We start from the raw sequence: 26,169 nt of genomic DNA on the forward strand, positions 1-26,169 counted from the left end.
CATGATGTCTTTTTATGCATTGGCAAACAAGATTGTCAGAGAGTGAACTAGAGAGAGAGAAAGAGGAGAGAGAAGACTGCAGAAGAGAGAGAAAGACTGCAGGAAGAGAGAGAAGAAGAGTGACAAAAAGACAGAAATACTAGATTTGGAGAGAGAAAGACAGGAAAGAGGGAGAAGCCATAGAAGCTGTGAGCAAGATGGAAGAGAAGGACTGTAATTGTATTAATGTGTCCAAAAGATATGAAAAAGTACATTTCCTCTCCTTTTATACCAATGTGAGTGTGACATGGCATAATATCAATATTATTGACACTAAATCCTTATTCCTAGCTTCTTACAATCCATCCCTTCCTAAAAGTTTTTGTCCTCAAAAACAAACCTGGAAGACTAGGAAAAGATGGATAGAACTGAGTACTACTCTATTTTTACAGCTTTATAAATGGGAAATGAATGAAGTATGACTAATTATATGGACTAAGATTGAAGAACGGAAGTAAGCCTTAGCTATATACATGATCTGGAGTACTTCAAAAGTATATGGAGCCATAAAGTCTTCAACAAATAATCTCAAAACAAAGTAGACAGCTTGTTGTATAAACAGACCCTGTTGGACCAAATCTGCCATAACTTCTAATAGAAGTGTCCAAATGAGACGTACCATATATCAAAACGAAGCTCTTGAAGAGTACTTTAAGCCCATGTAGATAGCTTAATTCTAAAAATTAGGCACAATAAAAACCGTTCTAAAATAGCGTGCTGTCCTGATCCTGTCTGCATCATCACTAGCTCCATAATCAATAGGCTTTAGCCACCAATGTATCCCTTAAGAAAGAAAACTCGTCCAATATAGAATCAGGCCTCCAAGAAGCTTCCTCAGGTTGTAAACCTCTCCATTTGATCAAATATTCCATGATAGAACAAGATCGAAGCTTCTTTTCACGCTGACCTATAACAGCCTCTAGGATCTACTGAATAAGACCTTCTTTATCAATAGGTAGCAGTTCATCAACTATATCCACTACATCACCATTAAAGGGCTTAAGTTGGCTAACATGGAAGACATTACGAATCTTTGTGGAAGAGGGAAGCTCTAATCTGTATGCCAAATCTCCAATTCACTTAAGGATCCGGTAAGGGCCATAAAATCTGTGGGCAAGCTTATTACTAGATCCATCTTTTAATGTAGAGTACTTGGACTTGGGCACCTTCAGTAAGACCAAGTCTCCTTCTTAGAACTCCAAAGTCCTCCTCTTCTCATCAGCATACATCTTCATTTGATCTTGAGCCTTTCTAAGATTCATCTTACATTGCTGAAGGGTCTGTATTCTTTCTAACTCTTCCTTCCCATGAGGATTGATCCTTTCATTAAAGATGACTGTGGGTAAGGGCACCTTGTAACCATACAAAGCCTCAAAGGGTGAAACTCCGATACTAGTGTGAGTAGAATTGTTATAAGCAAACTTAGCCAAGTGTAACCAAGAATCCCATGAAGTTTGGACATCATAACAAAAATGGCGAATATAAGTCTCCAACAATTTATTGACTCTTTTTGTATGTCCATCAGTTTGGGGATGATAAGCCGTAGATGGAGCCAATTTAGTGCCCATAGATGTAAATACCGCCTACCAAAAGTTACTCATAAACTTTGAGTCTCTATCATGAACAATCACCTGCGGTAATCCATGTAGTCAAAAAAATCTACTCCATAAACTGACTGGCCACTTAAGGAGAAGTAAACTAAATCTTGGTTGGAATAAAATGGGCTGCCTTGGTGAGTCTGTCTATCACCACATATGTACTATTCCATCCCTTCTTGGTAATAGATAAGCCAGTAAGGAAATCCATAGTAATATGAGTCCATTTACCTGTAGGAATAGGTAATGGCTGTAACAAACCTCCTGGCTTATGGGTGTTGTCCTTATTCTGCTGACAAGGCATACACTTCATAACAAAGTCCTTGACATCTTTCCACTGTCCTTTCCAATAAAAACTTTTGCTGATCCTGTCATAGGTCTTGAAAACTCCTAAATGTCCAGCTAGAGGCAAATAATGTAGTTCCTCCATAATTTTCCACGTAAAAGAAAACGTAGAAGAAATAACAATCTTGCCTTTCAACCAAATAATGCCATTTTTGAACTGGTAATGCAAGTTTTCTTCCATAAGACCTTGCTGTAATTTCTAAAAAATATGCCTGAATTCTTCATCCAGAAGATAAGCCTCCTGTAATTCTTCAATCCAATCATTATGAAATTCTGTCATAGCTAAAACTTTGCAAGCCCACATATGAGAAAGAGAATCAGCCACTATATTATCTTTGCCCCTTCTATGAGTGGAAGATCAACATAAAGATCAATGCCAAGGCCATCATCATCAATAATAGGTGTAGTTTGTGAATCCTGATTTAAAGAGTCAATATTATCCCATGAAGGAGGTTCATGATAATAAAGAAAAGGAAAATAAGTGAGTAATGACTTTGTATCCTCAATGTCCTCTAGTGACTAGGTCCACCCAGCATCCTCGTGAGACCATGTGGTGTCCATAAGTTCCTCACTAAAAATAGCATCAGGACTTATGATTACGTTCTTTGAAGATGGATCATAAAACTTATATCCCTTAGAAAAAGTTGAATATCCAATGAAAATAACTTTCAAACTGGAAGGATCAAGTTTTTTGCGAGTCTCTTTGGGTATATGAATATAAGCAATACATCCAAATGTTTGAAAATATGAAATAGAAGGAGTTTCACATGTCCAAGTAGTAATTGGTATTTTACTAGAGGGAGTAGTTGTAGGAAGATGATTTTTCACTAAGATAGAATGAACGAGCATACATCACATGGCATTGAGAACAGTCCTGTTTTAACATTCAGTAATACCATTCTATTGAGGAGAGTAGGGAATCGTATATTCATGATGATGAATACCCTGATTATTATAATAATCATCAAAATCATTTGAAATGTATTCTCCACCATTATCACTAAGAAGTTTCTTGATGTGATGACCAATATGAAGTTCTGCAGCTTTTTGATAGTGCTTAAAAGATAATAAAGCTTTCGAATTGTGTCACATGAGAAAAATAGTGGTGTATCTTGGGAAGTCATCAATAAAAGTCATGAAATACTGATATTGAGATTTTGATGGAGGAAAATGTCCACAAATATCGGTGAATAAGATCAAGAAAGTCTCTAGAATGAGTTGTGATGGAAATGGAAAAGGGTTCACGAAAATGATTTCCAAGTGCACAATATTCATAAATACCCATATGAGGACGAGCTTTGAATTCCATACCTTGAACAAGGTCATGCCGATAAAGATGAACAAGCTTTGAAAAATTAGAGTGAATAGAGCGATGATGCCATATTTTGCTGTTAAGATTCCCAAGAGCTATAACAACATTTGCAATATACTTATTTGAAGATAACTCAAAAATATTACCATTTTGAGGAGCAATAGCTATGGTTTGCCATCTTTCTCAATGCGACACTTGGTATGGTCAAAACCGACAAAGAGACCAAGATCCACAAGCCTTGCAACTGAAAGAAGATTCCTTTTTAGATCTTGGATATGTAAAACTCCATGCAGAATTCTTGTTAAAGAAAGAGTATCGAGATATAAATCACCTATACCTTTGACTTGGCAAGTTGTATCATCATCAAGATAAACCAATTTTTTGACAAGAATAGAATGATAATTATGTAACCATTGGGACCGATATGTCAGATTTCCCATAGCACTAGATTTAATATTATAAATAAATTGATCATGAACATGAAGTATCATTTCTAGAGAGACAGAATAACTCACACAATTTGCTTCTTCACTAGTGTTGTCATGTGTAGCAGCATATGCTCTATTACAATTTGAATCAAAATGCCTCTTGAAACATAGATGGGTTGGATGATTAATCTTTTTACAGTAGTCACAAGGAGAATAATATCTACTAAAATGTATTTGTTTATTCGTAATACCATGTTCTTCATCATATTGTTTTTCCCAGCAATCATCTGTAGTGTGACTATTTCTATTGCAATAAGAACAATGTCTGTTAGGAAACTTGAGACGAGAGAAGTTACCACCATGACGACTCCTACGTGTAGAGCATGGAAATGGACGCCTTCAAGCAAGTAAAGGTTGGTCGATTTTTTATGACTGTGTGTCCTCTTGTGAGATGAGAATTGTTTTTTTATTTGTGTATCATTATTCATGTCGTTGTGAATATTCAATCAAAGATATACAAGCTTGATCAAAATGGATCCCATCTTTGTTACATAATATGGTAACAATATTATTATAAGTAGGATCCTTTACAGTATCAAGAAGTTGTGTTACCAATTGCTTTTGTGGAATAGCATCAGCATCACCAACAAACTGATTGATAATGTTCCTAAATGATTTGATATGTGTTGTCATAGAAATTTCGATGTTGTATTGTAACTTAGTGAGGTGACTATGAAGATAAAGTATTTCTATAATCAATTTCTTCTCAAAATTTGCTATCAAATACTCCCATATAGCTTGTGAGGTTGAAAAACTACATACATCAAGCATAAGAGAATCTTGAAGAGCAGAAAGAATATACTGACAATCTACTTTGTCATGTCTGACCCACTCATTATAAAGATTTTTCCATTCTTCAAAGATAGATCCTTTAGTTACAAGGGTATTATCATGAGCCTGATCAATTGGTTGAGGCAAATATTCATAATTACCAAGAACAATATCATGCAAGTCATCGCCTTTTCAAGAATTAGCAGCATCTTTACTTTCCACCCAAGGAATCCTTATCCTTGAAAGTGAGGAACGAACATTGTCCAAAAGAAAATCCATTGACGATTATCAAATTCGACATAGTTGGCTAAGAGAATACGTACACTACAAGATATAGGCCTTATACCGACGTTAAAAGTGACAAAAATGTAAATAATAAAATTTTCCCCCATCGTCACAAAAAGCGTGGCTATTGGCGATGCCATAGAACAGTCGATATCAACATCATTATCAGCGTCGCTATTTGTGTCGGTATGATACTGATGCAAATAACAACGCTGATAGTGATGCTCTGCGACGCTAATAACGACGCCAATAGCGACGCGTGTAGGTAAATTTGTGACACTAATAGCGATAGTAACAGGGGAAAAAAAATTTGTGGCCACATATAGCATTGTGTGCTTTATTTGGGCCATACAAAATAGTTTCTGCAATGTGTACAGTGCTCGTGTAAACAAAAACAAAGTGTACTTAAATCATAACATTGATACATGAAATAAATACATGATCGCATAATGAAAGTGACTGGTACAATCATGGCAAGATATCACTACTACATAGAAAATGTCTACACATATCAAATGACCAAAAAAGAAAGGTGTGTAAGCTCCAGGGATCTAAGGGCGAGCTATATACCCTCCCCATCTGAAAGCTCGTCCCGCTGCAAAGGAGCATCGAACGAACTCTGCAAAAAAAGAAACTACATATCAATCCACCATACAATAATGTATTCTAATTAAACATGGTAAGTACGGATAAGAAAGATGAGTGACTTATAGGGCCATCGCATCTATATAATCGATCGATCAATGCAATGAGACCATGCCTCTCTGCAGATCGGCTCTCGGCTCGCAATTTGTAATGGAGTACTGCAAAGAAAATAAAATACTAACTGTTAGAAATATGATTGTCAGTACAAAGGATATTGCAAAAAAATAAGCAAGCAAAACAAAAGAAAAACTTACAAAGTCCTCTAGATATGTCCTATGGCCGCCACTCCCAAGATGATGGACCACTCTGGCCTCTAGTCGTGCCCTCGCCATCTCGCACTGCTGACTCCAACGTCCTGGAGAATCTGTAGCCTCCTCCCTCAGTCAACACCAGTTGTCCTAGCCACTCGGGCTTTGGAGCCCCACTCTTGAGTGCCTTGCGTGCGTCCGATCGTCTGTGTGACATATATGCACGCATGCAGTCCATCATCCAGCCCGTAGAAAATCTATCTGCTGTGGCTAGAACTGGAAACTCCTCATGCAAGGATGCTACTATGTAGTCCTTGCTCCCCTCTTCCGGTATGTTTTTCCAATGATCTAACACGTTGTGCCGAAAAGCTTATTGGCACAACTCTCTCATGCGAGCGATCACCCTCCTCCCCTCATCATTCATGATGATGGCTCCTGACCTATCATTGACAAGATAGGCATATCCCTCTAGGGTATGCCTAAGATAAGTCCTCTCCCACCTGCGTCCACGCTCCTGGGCATATCTAGGAGACCCCTATGCATCCAGTGTACCGACCGAGGTAGTATCTATATCGGTGTAGCATCCATAGGGGTACCACTTGCAAACGACTGAGCAATAGCCGCGGAGTAATTGGAGTAGACGTCCCCACAGGTGTGACAAATCCTGGAGGTGATGCAACTCCAGCAAAATGATGAGATAAAGACACTGCGTCCGTGCCTCCACAGCAACCACCTGAGCCAAGCTCCCTGGAACCGCCACAAGAGCGATGAGTAGCAGTTGTATCCCGTGCCGACCACGAGCTCACTGCCTCTGTATCTCTACAGCATCCCCCTGACCCTGAAGCACTCCTTCCCTCTGGCTCAAGTCTAGATCGTCAACCTCATCTACTTGAAGCTGAAGCATCTGATCGCGCCAAAGTAGATCTAATAGAGCGGCCTGACGATATCCGAGATAGCTCCTGGTGTGCCATGTCTTTGAATCTCGCCATTTGATCTAGAGACATGCGCATGAAGATATCCTGCAACTCCTCATCGCTCATCCCTTGACTCATCTTGATGATCTAAGTATCCAAAAAGATCACCTACACAGACAAAAAATGATGTTAGCATAATTAATTTAAATCATACAAAGCATAGTAATATAAATCCTAAAAAAATAAACTCACTTAAAATTCATATCTTATGTATCCTTATAAGTGATTAGTCAACGAATTGAGTAAGTGGATGCTCCAAGTATGAAGTATCCTATGGTCCCATGTAAATCTCCTGACACAACTCTGCATACACTAGAAGGTCAATAGACATGTCACCACAAAAGAATGAGTCCACCTCGTTCTCAAAGAATTCTTGGACTCCTGTATTTCCATCATTGTTAGCCGATGTTGGCTCCTCTACATGCTCCAAGCTTTTGGTGGCCTCCACCCCTTGCAATATCGACCCCTCTATTTGCATATTGTCCTCACCGATGTAATCTATGGGTGGGTGGGTGGAGACTTTACATACGTTAATTTTTGCTGAGTTACAAGAGAAGAAATCCCTTCTCAAACAATTTAAAAAAGAAAAAAAGAATGATAACAAAAACAAATTGTTTGTCGTAACGTAGACAAAATGGAAAATGATGAAGGCCTTGTTGTTCAAGATCACGAGGCATATCTTAATCAGCGTGTCCCATGTCCTTACTCTCAATGCAAGCTGGCAATTAGACAAAAACGTCAGTTGTCTATAGAATACGTACGATGCTTCTCGCAAGCTAATTGAATACCATATACAAGAAGATTGGGTGTAGCTGGTAAATTTTCTATCTAGGGAGATGATGTCTCGTCCCAAGGAGGAGTGCACCCTTTGTGGCCAATTAGAAGAGTTCATGGGCGTGCAATGGATGGAGTGCTTGAGCCAATCCACCACTTGGAAGGTACTACCCAACCTATACTGTCAATACCAGAGGAGACAGGCAGCCTTCTAGACCTACCTACAATCTTGGAGCCTGAGATGGAGGCAATGATTGATGCATTGATTCCCATGGATGTCGAGACTTCTGATCCGCTTAGAGAGGAAGCATCCATACCATTATATGATGGGTGCTGAGTATCTCGCCTGAGGACACTGCTTGCACTCCTAACTGTGCAAGCCAAATATGGGTGGAGCGATGCGAGTGTGACCGAGTTGTTCAGGTACCTTGTACGTACGCTTCGTTGATTTCTTTTCAGCACTATCATTAAAAATTTTTGTGTTTTTTCAAGGTGTTTTATGATTTTTTTCAGGTTACTAAAATATCATATATTACCACTTGCAAATACCATGCCTGAGTCTCGTGATGATGCACGACATGTTTTATGAAAGCTTGGCATAGACTACAACAGCATCCATGCATGTATCAATGATTGCATACTGTTTCGAGGAGAATACGAGACTATGGAGACATGTCCAAAGTATGGTGCTCACAGGTATCGACAGGACTTGCAAGGGAAAACCATCCCTCAAAAAGTTCTTAGACACTTTCCGCTTATCCCCCGCATAAACCACATGTTTCGTACGTCCGGCACGACGAGCTTGACAACGTGGCATGCGCAGAATAGATCCATAGATAGAGTTCAACGAATATCAGTGGATTCATACGCATGGAGCCACATTGACTCTACCTTCCTAGGCTTTTTCCGAGAGCCAAGGAATCTTCGTCTTGGTCTTGTAATGGATGGTGTGAACCCATTCGGTCTGCGCTCAACTTCTTACAGTGTGTGGCCTATAGTCCTTGTCAACTACAATATCCCTCCATGGATTTCTACGAAGAAATGACATCTCATCCTTAGCTTACTCTATATGTTGGAGTGTTTCCCGTCTCGTGGTGTTGCACTGGACCTCGCCACCACTCTCTCTTTGTTTTTTATCCATTCATTATCTCCTCTCCTTCCATCTCTCTCTCTTTTCTCTTTCTTTATTATGATGTATGTTTATTCCCTCTCTCTCCTCCCCCTCTCTCATTTTCTTTAACGATCACGACTACGACTATGACTACGACAAAGATTACAACCACAACCACGACCATGACTAGGACCATAAGCACGACCATGACTAGGACTATGACTACCATGACCACGACCAGGACCACGACTACGACTACGACTATGACAACCACCACCACCATGACCACAACTACCACTACTACTACCACGACTATGACCACGACTACGACCACCACATCTACCACTACTACTAAACACCATATTGGGGAATATGGGAATTTACCATAAGTTTGGGACATGTGGTCAAATCTTTGGATTTGTCATAACTTGAACACTATAACTCCAAATGAAGTGCTCTGTATCTCAATACATTCAATTTCTCAAGTACTTTCTAATGATAGGTCACATCATATGGTTTTGAGAAAATTATGGGCATGTTATCTGGGTGCCACCTTTTTAGTATTCAAAAAATGAGAATTGGGAGATTCTCAAATTCACTAATGTTGTGTTACTACCACTACCACGACTACGACCACTATAATAAACAAGAAAAGAAGGAAAAAAAACAATTACTACAACAACAACAATAAACAAGAAAAGAAGAAAAAACTACTACTACTACTACTAGTACTACAACAAAAAAAAAAGAAAACTAAACAAAAATAAACAAGAAAAGAAAAAAAAAACTACTACTACTACTACTAAAACAAACAACAACAATTAATTTCCGTTTCTCTCTTCCTCTATCCCTCTCTCATTTCCTCTCCCTCCCTCATTCTCTCCCTCTCTTTCTCTCTTTCCCTATCAAATTTAATATTTTTTCTCTCTTTTTCTCTCTCCTCTCCCTCCCTCATTTTTTCTCTCTCCTCTCCCTCTCTCGTTTCCTTTTCTCTCTTTCTCTCCCTCTCTCATCTCCTCTCCCTTCATCACCCTCACCCTCTCTTTCTCTCTTTCCCTATTATGTTTAATGTTTTTTGTCTCTCCTCTCCCTCTCTCATTTCCTTTTCTCTCTTCCTCTCCGTCTCTCATTTTCTCTTCCTGCCTCACCCTCTCTCTCTCTTTCTCTCTTTCCCTATAAGATTTAATGTTTTTTCTCTCTTTTTCTCTCTCCTTTCTCTCTCATTTTTTTAATCTCTCCTCCCCCTCTCTCATTTCCTTTTCTCTCTTTCTCTCCCTCTCTCGTTTCCTCTCCCTCCCTCACCCTCTTCCTCTCTTTCTCTCTTTCCCTATTAGGTTTAATGTTTTTTCTCTCTTTTTCTTTCCCTATTAGGTTTAATGTTTTTTCTCTTTTTTCTCTCTGCTCTCCCTCTCTCATTTTTTTCTCTCTCTTCCCCCTCTCTCATTTCCTTTTCTCTCTTTCTCTCCCTCTCTTGTTTCCTCTCCCTCCCTCACCCTCTCCCTCTTTCTCTCTTTCCCTATCAGGTTTAATGTTTTTTCTCTCTTTTTCTCTCTCCTCTCCCTCTCATTTTTTTCTATTTTTCTCTCATTTTTTATCCCTCTCATTTTTTTCTGTCTTTCTCTCATTTTTTTCTCTCATTCTCTCGCTCTCTCATTTCCTCTCCCTCCATCACCCTCTCCCTCTCTTTCGCTATTAGGTTTAATGTTTTTTCTCTCTTTTCTCTATCCTCTCCCTCTCTTATTTCCTTTTTTCTCTTCCTCTCCCTCTCTCATTTCTTCTCCCTCCCTCACCCTCTCCCTCTCTTTCTCTCTTCCCCTATTATGTTTAATGTTTTTTCTCTCTTTTTCTCTCTCCTGTCCCTCTCTCATTTCCTTTTCTCTCTCCTCTCCTCTCTCATTTCCTCTCCCTCCCTCACCCTCACCCTCTCCCTCTCTTTTTCTCTTTCCCTATTATGTCCCACATCTTTTCTCTCTTTTTCTCTCTCCTCTCCTCTCATTTTTTCTCTCTCCTCTCTGTCTCTCATTTCCTTTTGCTCTCTTTCTCTCCCTCTCTCATTTCTTCTCCCTCCCTTACTCTCACCCTCTCTTTCTCTCTTTCCCTATTATGTTTAATGTTTTTTCTCTCTTTTCCTCTCCCTCCCCCTCTCTTTCTCTCTCTCTCCCTCTCCCTTTCCCTCTCTTTCTCTCTTTCTCTATTATGTTCGATGTTTCCCTCTCCTTCTCCCTCTCTCATTTCCCTATTATGTTTAATGTGTCCTTCCCTCTCCCTCTCCCATTTCCTCTCCCTCTCCCTCTCCCATTTCCTCTCCCTCTCTTTCTCTCTCATTTCCTCTACCTCTCTCAATACACACTAATTATACCAAAAACAATTAAAAGAGAGAGAAAACTCCCTCTCCCTCTCTCATTTTTTCTCCCTCCCCCTCTCCCTCTCCCTCTCCCTCCCTCTTCCTCTCCCTCTCCCTCCCTCTCCCATTTCCTCCCTCTCCCTCTCTCATTTCCTCTCCCTCCCTCTCCCATTTCCTCCCTCTCTCTCTCTCTCTCTCATTTCCTCTCCCTCCCTCTCCCTCTCCCTCTCTTTCTCTCTCATTTCCTCTCCCTCTCTCAATACACACGAATTATACCAAAAATAAGTAAAAGAGAGAGAGAAAACACAAAAGCAAAGCAAGAATGGACAATGCACTCACCGTAAAGGCTCGAAGAAGGGTCTGGCGGCTCCTCTTCATGACGGCGGCTCTTCTTCGCCCTCCGTACACCTCCTTCTCTTCTTCGCGAATGGTCGCAACAACGGTGAGAAGTCTTCTTTCTCCCACTTTCTCTCTTTCTCTCCCTCTCAAATACAAGATGCTCGCTCTCTCTCTCGCTCTCCCTTTCGCTCTCTCTTTCATGAATGTGCGCAAAATGACGCGCTCGGGTTTCGGCCCGCGTTTTTTTCATTTGAGTACCGTCGCTATTTGCATCGCTATTCGTGCCGCTATTTGTGGCACAAATAGCGACACTGCTATTTCTCGTCACAAATGCCCGTCGCTATACCCTCATATCCTTGTAGTGGTACAATATAAGATCGTAGAATCTCCATACCAAGTACGAAACGACGAGATGAAAGTGCAACATAACAAATCATATACAGAAACTATACTATAAGGAAAGACGTTTAGCTTAAAAAATATACTCACTACAAGGGTACACACATATAGCGACGCTAAGTAGCGACGTTTTTTTTTCGGCGTCGGTATTAGCCTCGCTATTAGCGTTGGTATCTGCGTCTTTAAAAACGTCGGTATTTGTGTCGGTATTTAGCGACGCAAATACCGACATTTTTAAAGACGCGGATACCGACGCTAATAGCGACGAATTACTGCGGTAAAATTTCGCTGAAACCTGAACATTTCTTTCATATGAGCGTGCGAAGGCAGAGAGAAAGAAAGGATTATGAGCAAGAGAGGGAAGTGAGCAAGAGAGGTGAGCAAGGGAGGTGAGCAAGGAAGCAAGCCGCAAGCCGCACGCGAGGAGAGGAGCGTCGCTTGCACGAAGAGGTCGTGGAAGAAGAAGAGAGCACGATGGTATGCCCTGTTTTGGTTTCTTTACAATCTTTGTTTTGCTTTGCAATGTAGGTTAGAAAGTGTTGGTTTGTCTTCGATCTTTGTGTTGCTTTGCAATGTAGGTTAGGAAGTATTGAAAGAGAGAGAAATGGAAGCGAGTGTTTTCAAAAATTTTCTTGTGTTGGTTTTATTCTTTGCAATATAGCTACGAAAATGTATGTGTGTGAGCATAGTTTAGAGCCGACCTCAAAGATAGATAAGTTTAGAGCTGACCTCAAAGATACATAAGTTTAGAGCCGACCTCAAAGATAGATAAGTTTAGAGCCGAACTCAAAGAGATAGGTATGAAAATTTAAAAAAAAAGACATGAAATATATATAGTGGAGTGGTCCCAATATACAATATAGAATCTTTATTAAATTATCATTCCATTACATCGCAGTCAAGATGTCTAGCACTCCCGACCAATATGGTGGTGATCGTGAGGCTTGGCTCAATCAACGTGTCCCCCGTCCATGCACGCAATGCAAATTGGCCATTCGTCGAAAACGTCGTTTGTCCATAGAGCATGTGCAACGGTATGGAGAGTTTCGAGTTGAGATAATTGACCAAGCAGTCTTGAATTACGAGATTGCGGTAAGTTCTCTCTCATTACGTACTATATGACATGTAATTGATTTAAGTATAATAGTTTGGGGTTATCTTAGAAGTTAGCTCCTTAACGTCCTTTACAGGGTCAGGGCCATGTCGATACATTGCAGTCTGCAGATATCTTGCATCTACTAAGATGGGTTCGTCTGCACTCTATACAAATGCCGTCCCAGATAACTAACTGTCTCATAGAAGGTGATAACTCTCAACCCCCTTCTATGGGTGAGAATGCTGGAGACATGGACGATCCTCCTACTTTTTTGGAGCCCGAGTTAGAGGACATGATCGAAATCATTTCTTCCGACGGACTCGGAATCCCAAGATCCTTTAATTGCGGAGGCTGCCATTCCATTGTATGATGGGAGTCGGGTATCCCGTTTGAAGACACTTCTTTCATTGTTGAGCATACAAACAAAGTATGGATGGAGTGATGCGAGTGTGATAGAGCTATTCAGGTATATTATGATGTGTATGATTCTTTATTGAAAGCCATTAAAATGTGCTATATAGCACTCTAATAACGTACTTCATTGCAATTTGTAGAACGTTGAAATCTTACATTTTGCCTATCCAAAACACGATGCCTGAGTCTCGTGACGATGCAAGACAAGTGCTGCGAAAGCTAGGCATGGATTATAATTGCATTCATGCTTGCCCCAATGATTGTGTTCTCTTCCGAGGAGAGTTTGAATTGTTGGCCACATGTCCCAAGTGCGGTGCGGATAGGTATCGAAATGACTTGCAAGGACAGACTGTTTTGCAGAAGGTTTTGAGGCACTTTCCGCTGATACCACGTGTTCGTCACATTTTTCGGACCAAGAGTTTTGCAAATTTGACTACATGGCATGCGGAAAATCGATCCACTGATGGTGTACAGTGTACACCAGCTGAGTCAGAAGCATGGCATCACATTGACGAGACTTTCCCTGACTTTGCAAAGGAGGCGAGGAATCTACGATTCGGTCTTGCCATGGATGGGGTAAATCCTTTTGGTTTACGTTCCACCTCCTATAGTGTATGGCCCGTGGTCTTTGTTAACTACAATATACCGCCATGGCTTTCCACCAAGAAAGGAAACCTTTTGCTGAGCTTGCTTGTGCCTGGACGATACAAAATCAAGAATATGGATGTCTACCTCTCTCCACTGATTGATGAGCTAAAGGAGTTGTAGGAGGGAATTGTAGTGGAGGACATGAGAAAACATATTGGTAGGCGATCCGCAATTATAAGGGCAATTCTTATATGGACCATGCATGACTTTCCAGGTTATGGAGAATGCTCTGGTAAAGGATGTTTTCTTATTTTTCTAGTTTTCTTTGAGCGATGTTGGTATTATGACATGCCTCATTGTACATGTGTGTTCTGTAGGGCTAGTCACGTCAGGTTACCATACATGTCCTCTGTTGGATCAAGGTTGGATTCTCGTATGTCAAAATCTATGAAGAAGATGGTATTTGAGAGACATCGGGCTTTTTTGCCAGAGGGTCATGTCATGAGAGAAGGATTTCTTGGTCGCCCTCCTGCGAGAATGAACACACTGAGCTGGTTTGATCGCAGGATGGTGGACCAAGACTCGCTTCCCAGTGGAATGCGATGCTTCTCAATTTTCTATGAACTGACTTATTGGGAAAAACTGAAGATTAACCACCTTTTAGATCCCATGCACATTTTTAAGAATGTGGGTAGCTTGCTATGGGACCACCTCACTGGGCAGCGAGACACACTAGGAGCAAGGATGGATTTGAAAGCAGTGGGAAAGATGGAACCATATTGGCCTGTAAGTGGCGTCGACGGTCGAGTGCAATTGCTGCGTGCTCCTTGGGTTTTGTTTGGCAATGAAGTGCGACGAGTAAAGGAAAACATCGAGTCCTTTTGCACGCCGACTGGCCTAATGCGTTCTCTCAAGACAACATTCACAAAGGATGACCAACTGACAGGACTCAAATCCCATGATTGGCATAAGATGTGTCAGGTATGTATGGTATGAGACTGCGTATGGCATGATTCTGTATATTAGATTTTAGAATCTCCATTTGTTTATACACAATGTTAATTACATGGTTTTCACAGTTCATATTGCCGATCGCAATCGTGGGGTCTCTGACATCGGAGGTACGGACAGCCATTTACAAATTGTCCGAATTGGTTCAGTTTGTCTCCCAAAAAGAGATTCACACATCATCGATTGAATCCGCGAAATGCATGGCGTAGAGATTGCTTGTCTTTTGGAGAAGTATCTTCCCACTAGCATGCTCACGATGCAAACCCATCTTCTAGTGCATATTGTAGATGAATTGCAGGTTGCAGGTCCAGTTCATAGTCAATGGATGTTTTTCCTTGAATGGTTCATGAAGTCCTTAAAGGGATTTGTGCGACAACGGGCTCGTCCTGAGGGTAGCATGAATTGCCTGGAGGACCAAGACATCTCACTATGGAGATAGAGGAGATAGAGGAGATAGAGGATGGGTTTTTTGAAAATGAAGCAGAGTTCTCATTTTGTGGAGAATTTTGTATAGATCTTCCGGTGTATACTGAGCTATGTCAAGATGAGATTGTGGAAGCCTAAACAAAAGTGACTCGATCAAAACGTTCCTCCCACTACATCATGTCCACTTTTTGCAAATTGGTTAGGACAGTTTGTATGTTTTTGGAGTATGGTATTTTGTATTATCTAAATTTTTTTATTATTTTAAAATTAATTCTTGCAAATTAAGTCTTAGTTTTATTATGTCTTGCAATTCATTATCTAATTGACTTATTTTTCCTTGTATGTGCAGGTTTAGGATTTGGGCACGGACGGTAGGATGAGTCGGGATTTTACAGATGACGACATTGAGGCGATGCTAGCACATTTCTCACCAGAGCAGCTAGCACGAGTCAGAGATAGAGCTGACGCACAGCTTTCCCGTTCCACCTCAGCACGATCGGCAGACTCTAGACGGTCCGATGCTTCAATCTCCAGTAGATGCAGTCGCAGGTCTCGCTTTGTTTCAGAGTCACGTGGTCGAGGAGGAGGTAGCTCCTGTTGTGGGGATGCGGATGTAGTCTCTCCCACTCGTACTGCCAGGGAGTCAACACCATCTTTCACTGGAGGTGGCGGATAGACGTCTACTACTCCCACTCCTTCACGCACCCCACCGATCACTCCCAGGGCCGACAAGAAGTACACGAAACCCACTCCTCCAGGTATGTATTTTCGCATGAAGATTTTCGCAGTAGCACTTATCAATTCAAATTGTGTTTGACACATTTGTATTAATGTCCTGAAAGTACCCGTTTGCAAAATCTTGCAGGTTACTCGTATCTCATAGATAAGGCCTCTGGCCATTTATACATGAATGATGATGGAAAAGTTGTCATCTCTAGAATGCATGAGTTGTGCCAACAAGTATTTCGGCACAACATTACAGACAAGTGGAAGGAGATCCCAAATGCCAACAAGGAGTACATAATCGATACATTGTATGGAGAGTTCCCTCAGCCCTGTAGCAATGATAGATTTTCGAGAGGGTGGATGATGACGCGTATGCGTGACTATTAGTCGCATAGGCGGTCTGATGCACGCGAAGTAGTCAAGCAGGGAAAATCGAAGCCGAAGTGGTTGGATATAGAGGACAGGAGTAATCTCCAGGATGAGGCAACATCCACTCCAAACAAGTGGAAGCAGCAGAAGGACGCAGCAAAGGCGCGCTTGGACACAGGATCGGTGCATCACCTTGGTAGCGGCGGCCACACAACATTCGTGGCAGATTTTGTAAGTATTAATAGGGTAGAGTACTCTAATTTAATGACATCCATGTCGATGTATGTATTTCGAACATGAATCTCAAGTACGTTGTTTTTCAATGTTTGTGTGCCACAGCAAGGTTTTACGAATCGCGACCCGACTGCACTGGAGGTGACATACGGAGAGAAGCATGGTTTGAGTGCCCTGATCGAGAAGCTCTATGCTCACAGAGGATCGGTAAGTAGTAATAAATATCATTCCTAATTTGAGAAATCTATCATTATATGTCAGTTTGTATTTGGTACTCACAATTATATATGCATTTGCTGTTGCAGACTCCCTTCGATATGCCACTACAGCGAGAGGAGTTTTCTGATGCGGATGAGTCATAGAGAGAAGATTAGGCTACATAGGATTACTCACCATCTTGTATTATGTATGGCATTATGGCCTCTATCCTCCATATGTAATAGCAAAGTATATATGATTCGGACTTCTATGTTGTAGCATGACTCCATATTTGCTTTGTCGCAGTAGCACTTCTCAATTTAAGTTCTGTTATTTTCTTTATCAATGCAGTGCACATTTCTATTAATTAATGTCATGAAAGTACTTGTTTGCAAAGTCTTGTAGTTATTTGGGATCTATTGTCTAACTTTTTTGACAACAGGAATTGTCTCTTAGCCCTATGTGTCTCTAACTGTGGCAGGGTTGCATCTGCAGCTCTGCCACAAAAACATTTTATTCTCTGCAACCATCGGTATCAACGTCGGAAAATTATTCTGCAATCGTCGGTATTAGCGTCGGAAATTGTCTATAACAGTCGCTATTTTCATCAGTATTAACGTCGGTATTTGCGTCGCTAAATAACGACGCAAATAGCGACAGTTTTCTAGCGGCGCTAATGCTAATGCTAATACCGACGACGGGGATATTTTTTATATATAAAGAAAACGTCGTTATAGCATGTATATGTTATAGTGACTCCAAAAGAAAGAGCCCTAAGATAGACAAAACGTATGCAAGAATAAAGTGACCCAAAATAGACAAAAGGTGTGAGAGAAGAAATCACTCTAACATAGACGAGAAAAATGAATAACACTCAAAATGTTATCACTTTACTTTTTGGCCAAGAATAGATGATAATCTCCCTAATTTTGGTAGAAATGCAAAAATTCAAGAGTGAGTAATCCTGATGAAACTTGTGTCATAGAAGTTTGCAAGCACGAAAAGCTATTGTCCTGTTTGTTTTCTTATTTCAAGTTGAGTTTACTTGAACTAACATAAATTTTGACACAGAACTGCACATTGAGCACGGATTTGATAAGAAGAAAACTTATGGGTCCTAGCACATGACAAAATTTGGTTTTCTTGAGAAATGCATTTCCTTAAGAGTTTCCCAAATCTAAGCTTTTAGTGTATCCAAGCAAGGCATCGATTCAACATATCTATAATCTCAATGATGAACGAGTGAACTTCTTCTATGCTTAAAATTCATAACATAAGATGCTCATAACATACACAATACATCAAAATTAAGCATGAAAAGAACATGAATCAAGAATTGAAGAGATACTACATAGATATACTTCTTCAAGGAATTGTTGTAGTCAATCATGATAGCTCTGATACCATGTTGAGATGTAGAGAGAGAAGATATGTAGAGACGTGATAGGGAGAGAAGAGACACTTCCAAAGACTACATCATATTGATCACAATCTACATATATATAGGTGAGACCTAGTCTAAATAGGGTGAGCTTTATATAACTCCAACAAGACTTGCATGTAGCGAGTAAAATAAGTTCTCCCTTACTCTCTTTTCTTATAAAAATTGAAATCACAACTCATAAAACTCAAAATAGACTTAAAGAAGAGTAAAGCAAAGATGAGTGACATACTATTAGATGCAATTTCCTCCTGTATATGAAGTAAAGCAAAGTTGAGGGACATAATGCAATTTTCCCTTGTACTTGGAGTAAGCATCTCCTTGAGGCCATATTTATAATATTGAAACGAATCTTGCTTTGCCTGGAGATACACCCTTTACAATCACTCCTTTCGCAAAAGAGTTTGAGTTAATTGAATAGATCGTTACAATCAATTACATAACTCATCACTGCTAAGAGCTATAAAATATTTCTTAAATATATGTAGTATATATCCTAAAGTCTCAAATATTAATAAATATTTACAAAGAATATATATACATGCACCTTAGAACAAACAACGTTGCATCTTATTTACATATTTTAATAAAAAAGTCTATGGAATAAATTGTGCTTGCAGCGTATATCCAATTCATCTTGCTCTACACATCATCTGTAAAAAATTCCAAAAATCATATTTAAAAAATAATTAATTAAATAAATGTAGCTAGCCATAATAAAGCAACAAATCATTAGAATTCCATTAAATAATCAAATCATCCCTTTTGTGGCAAATGTTTGTTTCAATTATGCTAGGGCAGATGTTTGTTTCAATGATGCTTATTGTTCGAAAGAGGAGATGAGGGCCTTTTGTGATGTTGTTGTGGGTATACCCAAGATGAGCTATTCTACAATGCAGTGTGCTTTGCTAGCTCTTAACAGTGGTCGTACGCCATTTTCCTATATTTGAAGAGATCAAGAGAATAGTTGGCTTTTAACGATGTTATGAAGAGGAACAACAATACGTCTTCGAATGCAGTAACTCTATTGAGTTGATCAGTAAGTATTTCGTGAGTCAGGAGGCAAAGTACACACGGGATCATAACTCAACACCATCAATGTATATTCAAGATCAGAATTCAAGGGAGGGCCTTCTGGTTTTTCTTCATGGAAATTACAACTACTCATATGAGAACATAATTATATCTTAGATCAGACAAATGTGTACCAACTAGCACAAGGAACTTTCAATCGATCCCCATATAGGAAAAAAAGAGAATTCCCCATGGAATTCCCTAGTTGAAAATACATATAAGTGGAGAAAGTAAAAACTAGGGAAAATGGGACATTTCCTAGTGAGAATAAGTAGGGAATCACATAAGACATTTCCTATGTAGGAAATATTTCCTACATAGGAAAATACAAAATTTTCTATGTAGGGAATAATTCCTATATAGGAAATATTTCATATATAGGAAAAATTTTCTAGAGGTGATTCCCTAGGTACTCTCACTAGGAAATCTCTCATTTTTCCTATTTTTTACATTCCCTACTTATATGTACTTTCAACTAGGGAACTCTGTGGAAATTCTCTTTTTTCCTTATCACTTTATCTACTTTGCCCTTCCTCTTGCTAATATCAAACAAGAAATTGTACAATAAATTTTTAACTAGAAAATTATATAGAGAATGTCATCATTTCTAAGTAAGGATCAATAACATACATCTAATGATCAAAATAGATTAAACAAATTAAGACATCAACATCTACTTCTAGCAACCAAAAGAAAAATGAAAATAATTTTAAAGGAGAATAGAACTAAAAACTAATTAAGCAACATGTGTGTCTTGATTGTTGCCCATAATCAAGAAAACAATGAAAAAGTAATTGCCCTTCTCGTCATCGTACTCAAAGACATATGCCATGATGCTTCCTTCTGTTAGCCCTGAGCTTCTGCCAACTTTTATTACCCTCCTCCCCACGATGCTGTTGATGCTTGCTTGCAAGTCAATAGTTATAACATCTCCCATCTCACCTACCCCTTTGATAGTAGTTGTGACTTTGGAGACATCAAAATTGTCCCCGAATGGAATGAAAGCACCATCAGCTCGCACAAATGTCTCTGCCCCATGAGCAAACATCATCAAGTATCAATATTGTCATATCAAGAAACGGAAACCAGAATTCTTCTTTAAACTCACAGAGAAGTTTATAAAATTGACAATAAAGAATGCCTTAACAGCAGACAGCTCAAAAAAAAGTAGCAAAGAGGGAAACCTGGGTTCACACTTGTAAAAATGTCATACCACCGCTCATCTGTAATAAAAGACATTGCCCTTTCCACTGCACCCAAATAAACACCAGGTCCAACATTTGGAGGCAGTGGATGGAACATCTTCTGGTTGGGGTAGTCCAAATCAACCGCAACATGTCGATTTGTCAAAAACCCAACCTGACAAGTCCCTGTCCTACTCTGTACTATGGCTCCAAGTGTACCAAATGTCTCCTGATCTGCAACCTGTGAAATTCACCAGAGAGAGAAACGTATCAGAATTGTCAAACTAGTAATGATGCAACAATTATTTACATATATTGCAACTAATAATGGTCACCAACCACCAAGACGCAAGCTGTGATAGCCTACAAACACCTGGATCTGCAAAACACAAAGATAGCTGATGAAGATCACCAGAAAAGAAGCCGCCAACACCAAAATGCAACCTGAAAGTGGGTCGCCAGTAGGAGGTAAGCCGCCAGGAGTGGAAACGACCATCAGATTTGCAAACGCAGCCTGATGATGTGTCGCCCAGCTGAAGGAGGGGCCGCCTGATAAAAAACGCAAGCAGGAGGGGTCGATGGATGATGTGGCAGCCTCAAGAGGAGTCGTCTGCAGCAAACGCAAGAAGAATGGCCACCTGGAGGGGCTGCCTGGGCAGTTGGAGATGAGGTGATAGCAGCAGAAGAGGGGTGAGGTATCTCTCCACAAGGTTAGGTCCTCCGTGCTCTTAGTCAGGCGATGATACCATGTGAGAGTGCGCAACGGAAGAAGAACACGAACACAAAGGAGGGGGGAGAGAAAGCAGGGAATGAAGGAAGAAAATCTGCATTGACTGAAATGAATGCTGAATACACTGAAATGGACTGATCAGTCCCTGCACGCAGCCCGGAGCGTCAGTGAGGGCACCAGAACAGACTGAAAGCAATGGCAGCACCAATGCCGGAGTGGGAGAGGACGGAGAATGTGCTGAACCTGCAGAAGAATGTGCTGTGAATGACTGGGGGGCTGCTATAAATAGCCCCAGGCCAGAAAAACTGGCCGACCTGCCAAAACTGGCCGACTTGGCCAGATCTGGCCGACCTGGCCAAATCTGGCCAACCTGCCCAAATCTGGGCCGACTGCAGACCAAAAGGCCCAGTTTGGGCTGTGTGACACCCGGAAAAGAAATGCAGACACAAACAGCAAATACAAAGCTGACAGAGCTCCTCTGTCTCCTGCCAAACTCTGACAGGAGCTCACAACCAGGAGATGACAGACTGAGAATGAAAATAGAGTAGGCTAACAAAACCTTCAGCCAGCTCTGTGTATACCTCTTGCTTAGGGGTTGCGGCTAGAATACCAAAATAAGAGAACTCTACCACATCAACATCACACCATATGCCTCCAGTTGGTCCCTGAAATCATCCAAATGGGTATAACTATAATATTTCTGTGTCAACTTGCCAACTTAGATAATGATTCAGCACTTTTACAGAACTGCACTTTTCTCTTGCACATTACTCATGGAAAACCAGGCAAGGAAACTTCTCTGAAAAAGGAACCATGAAGTTAAGCAAGAAGTCCACTACATTGAAACTAGTATTACCTGTGGATCTTTAGTTGACATCATAACGCTTCTCATGTACAGGCAATCTAGGCAGTTATTGCTTAAACTTGATCACAGAATTAGAGGCCATAAAACCACATGCCATGGGTTTTAGAGACAACTTCCTTCACCTCAAGATAAGTTGGAAGCCTCAGGCACTCTTGAAGCCATGCTTTATGAACCTTCCGAGCTACAAACACAATGATTGCGGGAGTACTTGTTAAATGCCCCTACCTTCTGCGGAATCCCACTACTGTTCCAAGGCTGACTCTGTGTAGGTGCTTGCTATGATATGCTCGGATAGTCATGACATCCAGAAGTGTCGAAGCTTGCCTGCCATTGGGCACCCTTTCACTTATGTCTGAGTTTAGATCCTTTTGTAGACCAAAAAAGAAGTTTTTCCTTTCTTCTGCTCTAACATGAGGCCTATATGCAGGAGGCCATAGGAAATAAGCAGCACTACCTTCCAAATGGTGATGAGCACCAGATGCCAATGCTTGCAATGTAGGACCATCTTCTCCAGGAAGATGACTAGAGTTCCCAGATGACATGGAATAATCACGATCTAGTGCTGAATTCTCTGATACAGGTGAAGAGGAACAGCATACCCATGAATGATGAACCTTTGACATGTCGATCTCCTCAAAAGGCCTGCAAGAACAGCATTTGATGTCTCAAACAAAGGTAATTCGAGAAAACAGGGAATTCAAGAGAAGTAAATGCCAAAAGATCACTTTGGGTTGTCTTGGCTTTTTGTTAATCAAGCGCACACTGCATAGATAAGGGCGGGATTCGCTAAGAATCTATTAATAACAAATTTCAAAATAAAGAGGGTTTCCTTGTCATCTGCAGAATGACCCGCCTTCTGGGTACATGTGATATTCGATGAATTGCGTCTGAATCGGCTCATATTTTTGGTTTTTCTGTTTTGGGTTCTCCATCAAGAAGCCATGGTCATCATCAGGAAGACAGAAAGCCTCCTGTCCCTGCCCTGCCTCCACGCCCAAAACGTCAAGACTCATTCAATCCGGAGGATAGACAGCATCCTCCTTGCAGAAGGGTTGGGGACAATCATGGAAGAGCCAAAGGCCTTGAGCCCTTACACCTCCATTGATGCTGTGAAATCATCAGGAGAGAGAGCAGGTAATGATGATGATTGCTAGAGTAAGAAGGCACATAGCAATTTCGTGTCCCAGGGCTACCTGCCGCCTCGCACAAGGGCTACCTGCTGCCTTACTATATAGGAAAAAAAAGAGAATTTGCTAGTTAGTTTTCCACATAACTAGAAAGAGTCTAATATAGGAAAAATCAAACTTTACTAGATTGCCAATCTAGAAACATAGTTTCCAATATAAAAACATTTTTCTAGTTAACTTACCATATAGAAAGATTTTTCCTTTCTACTTTTCCAACAAGATCTGCTCCAACATCCGCAGTTTTGGTATAGATTCCACCTCCAACCCTTTCAAATAGAGCCACGGATGAGCATCCAAGCCCATAGCCAGTGATGGCCTCAAAAAGGCCCTCCCAATCATCCTTGTAATAAAGCTGGAACAGTTTTATAGTGATGTATAAAACTATGAGGCCATTAGCAGCAAGTAAGAAACCCATCACCGAACCTGATTGGAAGGCAATTTTGAATACTTTGCGTATCCCTTTTCTGGCTTCCAAAGTTGTGCGAGCATTCGCATATGTTGCGATCATCATGCCCAAAAATCCCGACACTATGGACGTCAAAGCTCCCAATATAAATGCAATTGTAGTGAAAATCGCTGTAAAGAGAGCTGGGGCACATTCATGCTTTGGATCGTATCTGCAAGGCTGGGGCTTAGTACTGAACCCCTTCAGAGATCCCAGGAACAAGAAAATGACAGCAGCAAATATGCCCATGAAATAAACCAAATACTTGTACTCTGTCAGCAAAAACGATGTGACTCCTATGGATATGGCTTGCTGAATTTCAGCACATTTCCTAATAGCTGCTGCATCTGATTCCTCATCCAATCTATCCTCCTCGTCACAGTGTGATGATCCATTGACGATGTTGTGACTGTGGGTCCACTGCACTTGTCCAATTCACAAGTGCATCTTCATTCTGAAGTTTCAGGCACCCACGATTTGCTATGCCTCCCCATATTATTCCCACAAGGCTAGGCTTTTTCTTGCCTTCCTCAAGCATCAGTACCAGGCTGCCACTGTCTCCCTGCATGTCAAATGCCTGCTGGTTCTCGCCCATAATCAGGAAAACAATGAAAAAGTAATTGCCCTTCTCGTCATCGTACTCAAAGGCATATGCCATGATGCTTCCTTCTGTTAGCCCTGAGCTTCTGCCAACTTTTATTACCCTCCTCCCCACGATGTTGTTGATGCTTGCTTGCAAGTCAATAGTTATAACATCTCCCATCTCACCTACCCCTTTGATAGTAGTTGTGACTTTGGAGACATCAAAATTGTCCCCGAATGGAATGAAGGCACCATCAGCTCACACAAATGTCTCTGCCCCATGAGCAAACATCATCAAGTATCAATATTTTCATATCAAGAAACGGAAACCAGAATTATTCTTTCAACTCACAGAGAAGTTTATAAAATGGACAATAAAGAATGCCTTAACAGCAGACAGCTCAAAAAAAAGTAGCAAAGAGGGAAACCTGGGTTCACACTTGTAAAAATGTCATACCACCGCTCATCTGTAATAAAAGACATTGCCCTTTCCACTGCACCCAAATAAACACCAGGTCCAACATTTGGAGGCAGTGGATGGAACATCTTCTGGTTGGGGTAGTCCAAATCAATTGCAACATGTCGATTTGTCAGAAACCCAACCTGACAAGTCCCTGTCCTACTCTGTACTATGGCTCCAAGTGTACCAAATGTCTCCTGATCTGGAACCTGTGAAATTCACCAGAGAGAGAAACGTATCAGAATTGTCAAACTAGTAATGATGCAACAATTATTTACATATATTGCAACTAATAATGGTCACCAACCACCAAGACGCAAGCTGTGATAGCCTACAAACACCTGGATCTGCAAAGTGCAAAGATAGCTGATGAAGATCACCAGAAAAGAAGCCGCCAACACCAAAATGCAACCTGAAAGTGGGTTGCCAGTAGGAGATAAGCCGCCAGGAGTGGAAACGACCATCAGATTTGCAAAACGCAGCCTGATGGTTTTTTCTGTTTTGGGTTCTCCATCAAGAAGCCATGGTCATCATCAGGAAGACAGAAAGCCTCTTGTCCCTGCCCTGCCTCTACGCCTAGAACGTCAAGACTCATTCAATCCGGAGGATAGATAGCATCCTCCTCGCAGAAGGGTTGGGGACAATCATGGAAGAGCCAAAGGCCTTGAGCCCTTACACCTTCATTGATGCTGTGAAATCATCAGGAGAGAGAGCAGGTAATGATGATGATTGCCAGAGTAAGAAGGCGCACAGCAATTTCGTGTCCCAAGGCTACCTGCTGCCTCACACAAGGGCTACCTGCTGCCTTACTATATAGGAAAAAAAAGAGAATTTTCTAGTTAGTTTTCCACATAACTAGAAAGAGTCTAATATAGGAAAAATCAAACTTTACTAGATTGCCAATCTAGAAACATAGTTTCCAATATAAAAACATTTTTCTAGTTAACTTACCATATAGAAAGATTTTTTTTGGTTAACTTACTATATAGGAAGTTTATTATCATAACTATCTATATAGTAACTTTATAAAAAATAGTTACTATATAGTAACTTCAGAAATAGACATTATCTATATAGTAACTTCATCGAAAAAGTTACCATATAAGAAATTATAACATATCACATCTATGTAGTAACTTTATCATATAAACTTAGCATATAGGAGGCATACAACCATGTAGTAACTTTATAACACAACCTTGGCCTATGCCCAATGCAGCAACAGGGACACAGTGAACTTAAATGCAGGAGTTATACTACTTGCAAGCTGAGGTCTAGTAGTAACAAGAGTACCAGAAGCATCCAACTCTTGTGTTTGAGACTTGTCACTGTTAGCAGAGTATTTGTCAGCTCATGTGTGAGTCTGAGCTTGATCTGGGCTGGGCATTTTTATTAGGTATTTTAGGTTTTTTTTGGTGTGGCATTTTATGCCAGTGGAGCATTTTTATGCACCAGTCGGCCAGCATTAAT

General features: G+C 40.6%; 1 pseudogene; it reads right to left on the minus strand.

The window, feature by feature from the left end:
• Window positions 1-22,648, minus strand: part of LOC148040641 (protein NARROW LEAF 1-like) — a 39,210-nt pseudogene extending 16,562 nt beyond the window's left edge.
• Window positions 22,649-26,169: the final 3,521 nt, after the last annotated feature.

This window comes from Lygodium microphyllum, chromosome 2, assembly GCF_053477565.2.
Source record: "Lygodium microphyllum isolate KBCC chromosome 2, Lygodium_microphyllum_v1.1.10, whole genome shotgun sequence".
Lineage (NCBI taxonomy): Eukaryota > Viridiplantae > Streptophyta > Polypodiopsida > Schizaeales > Lygodiaceae > Lygodium > Lygodium microphyllum.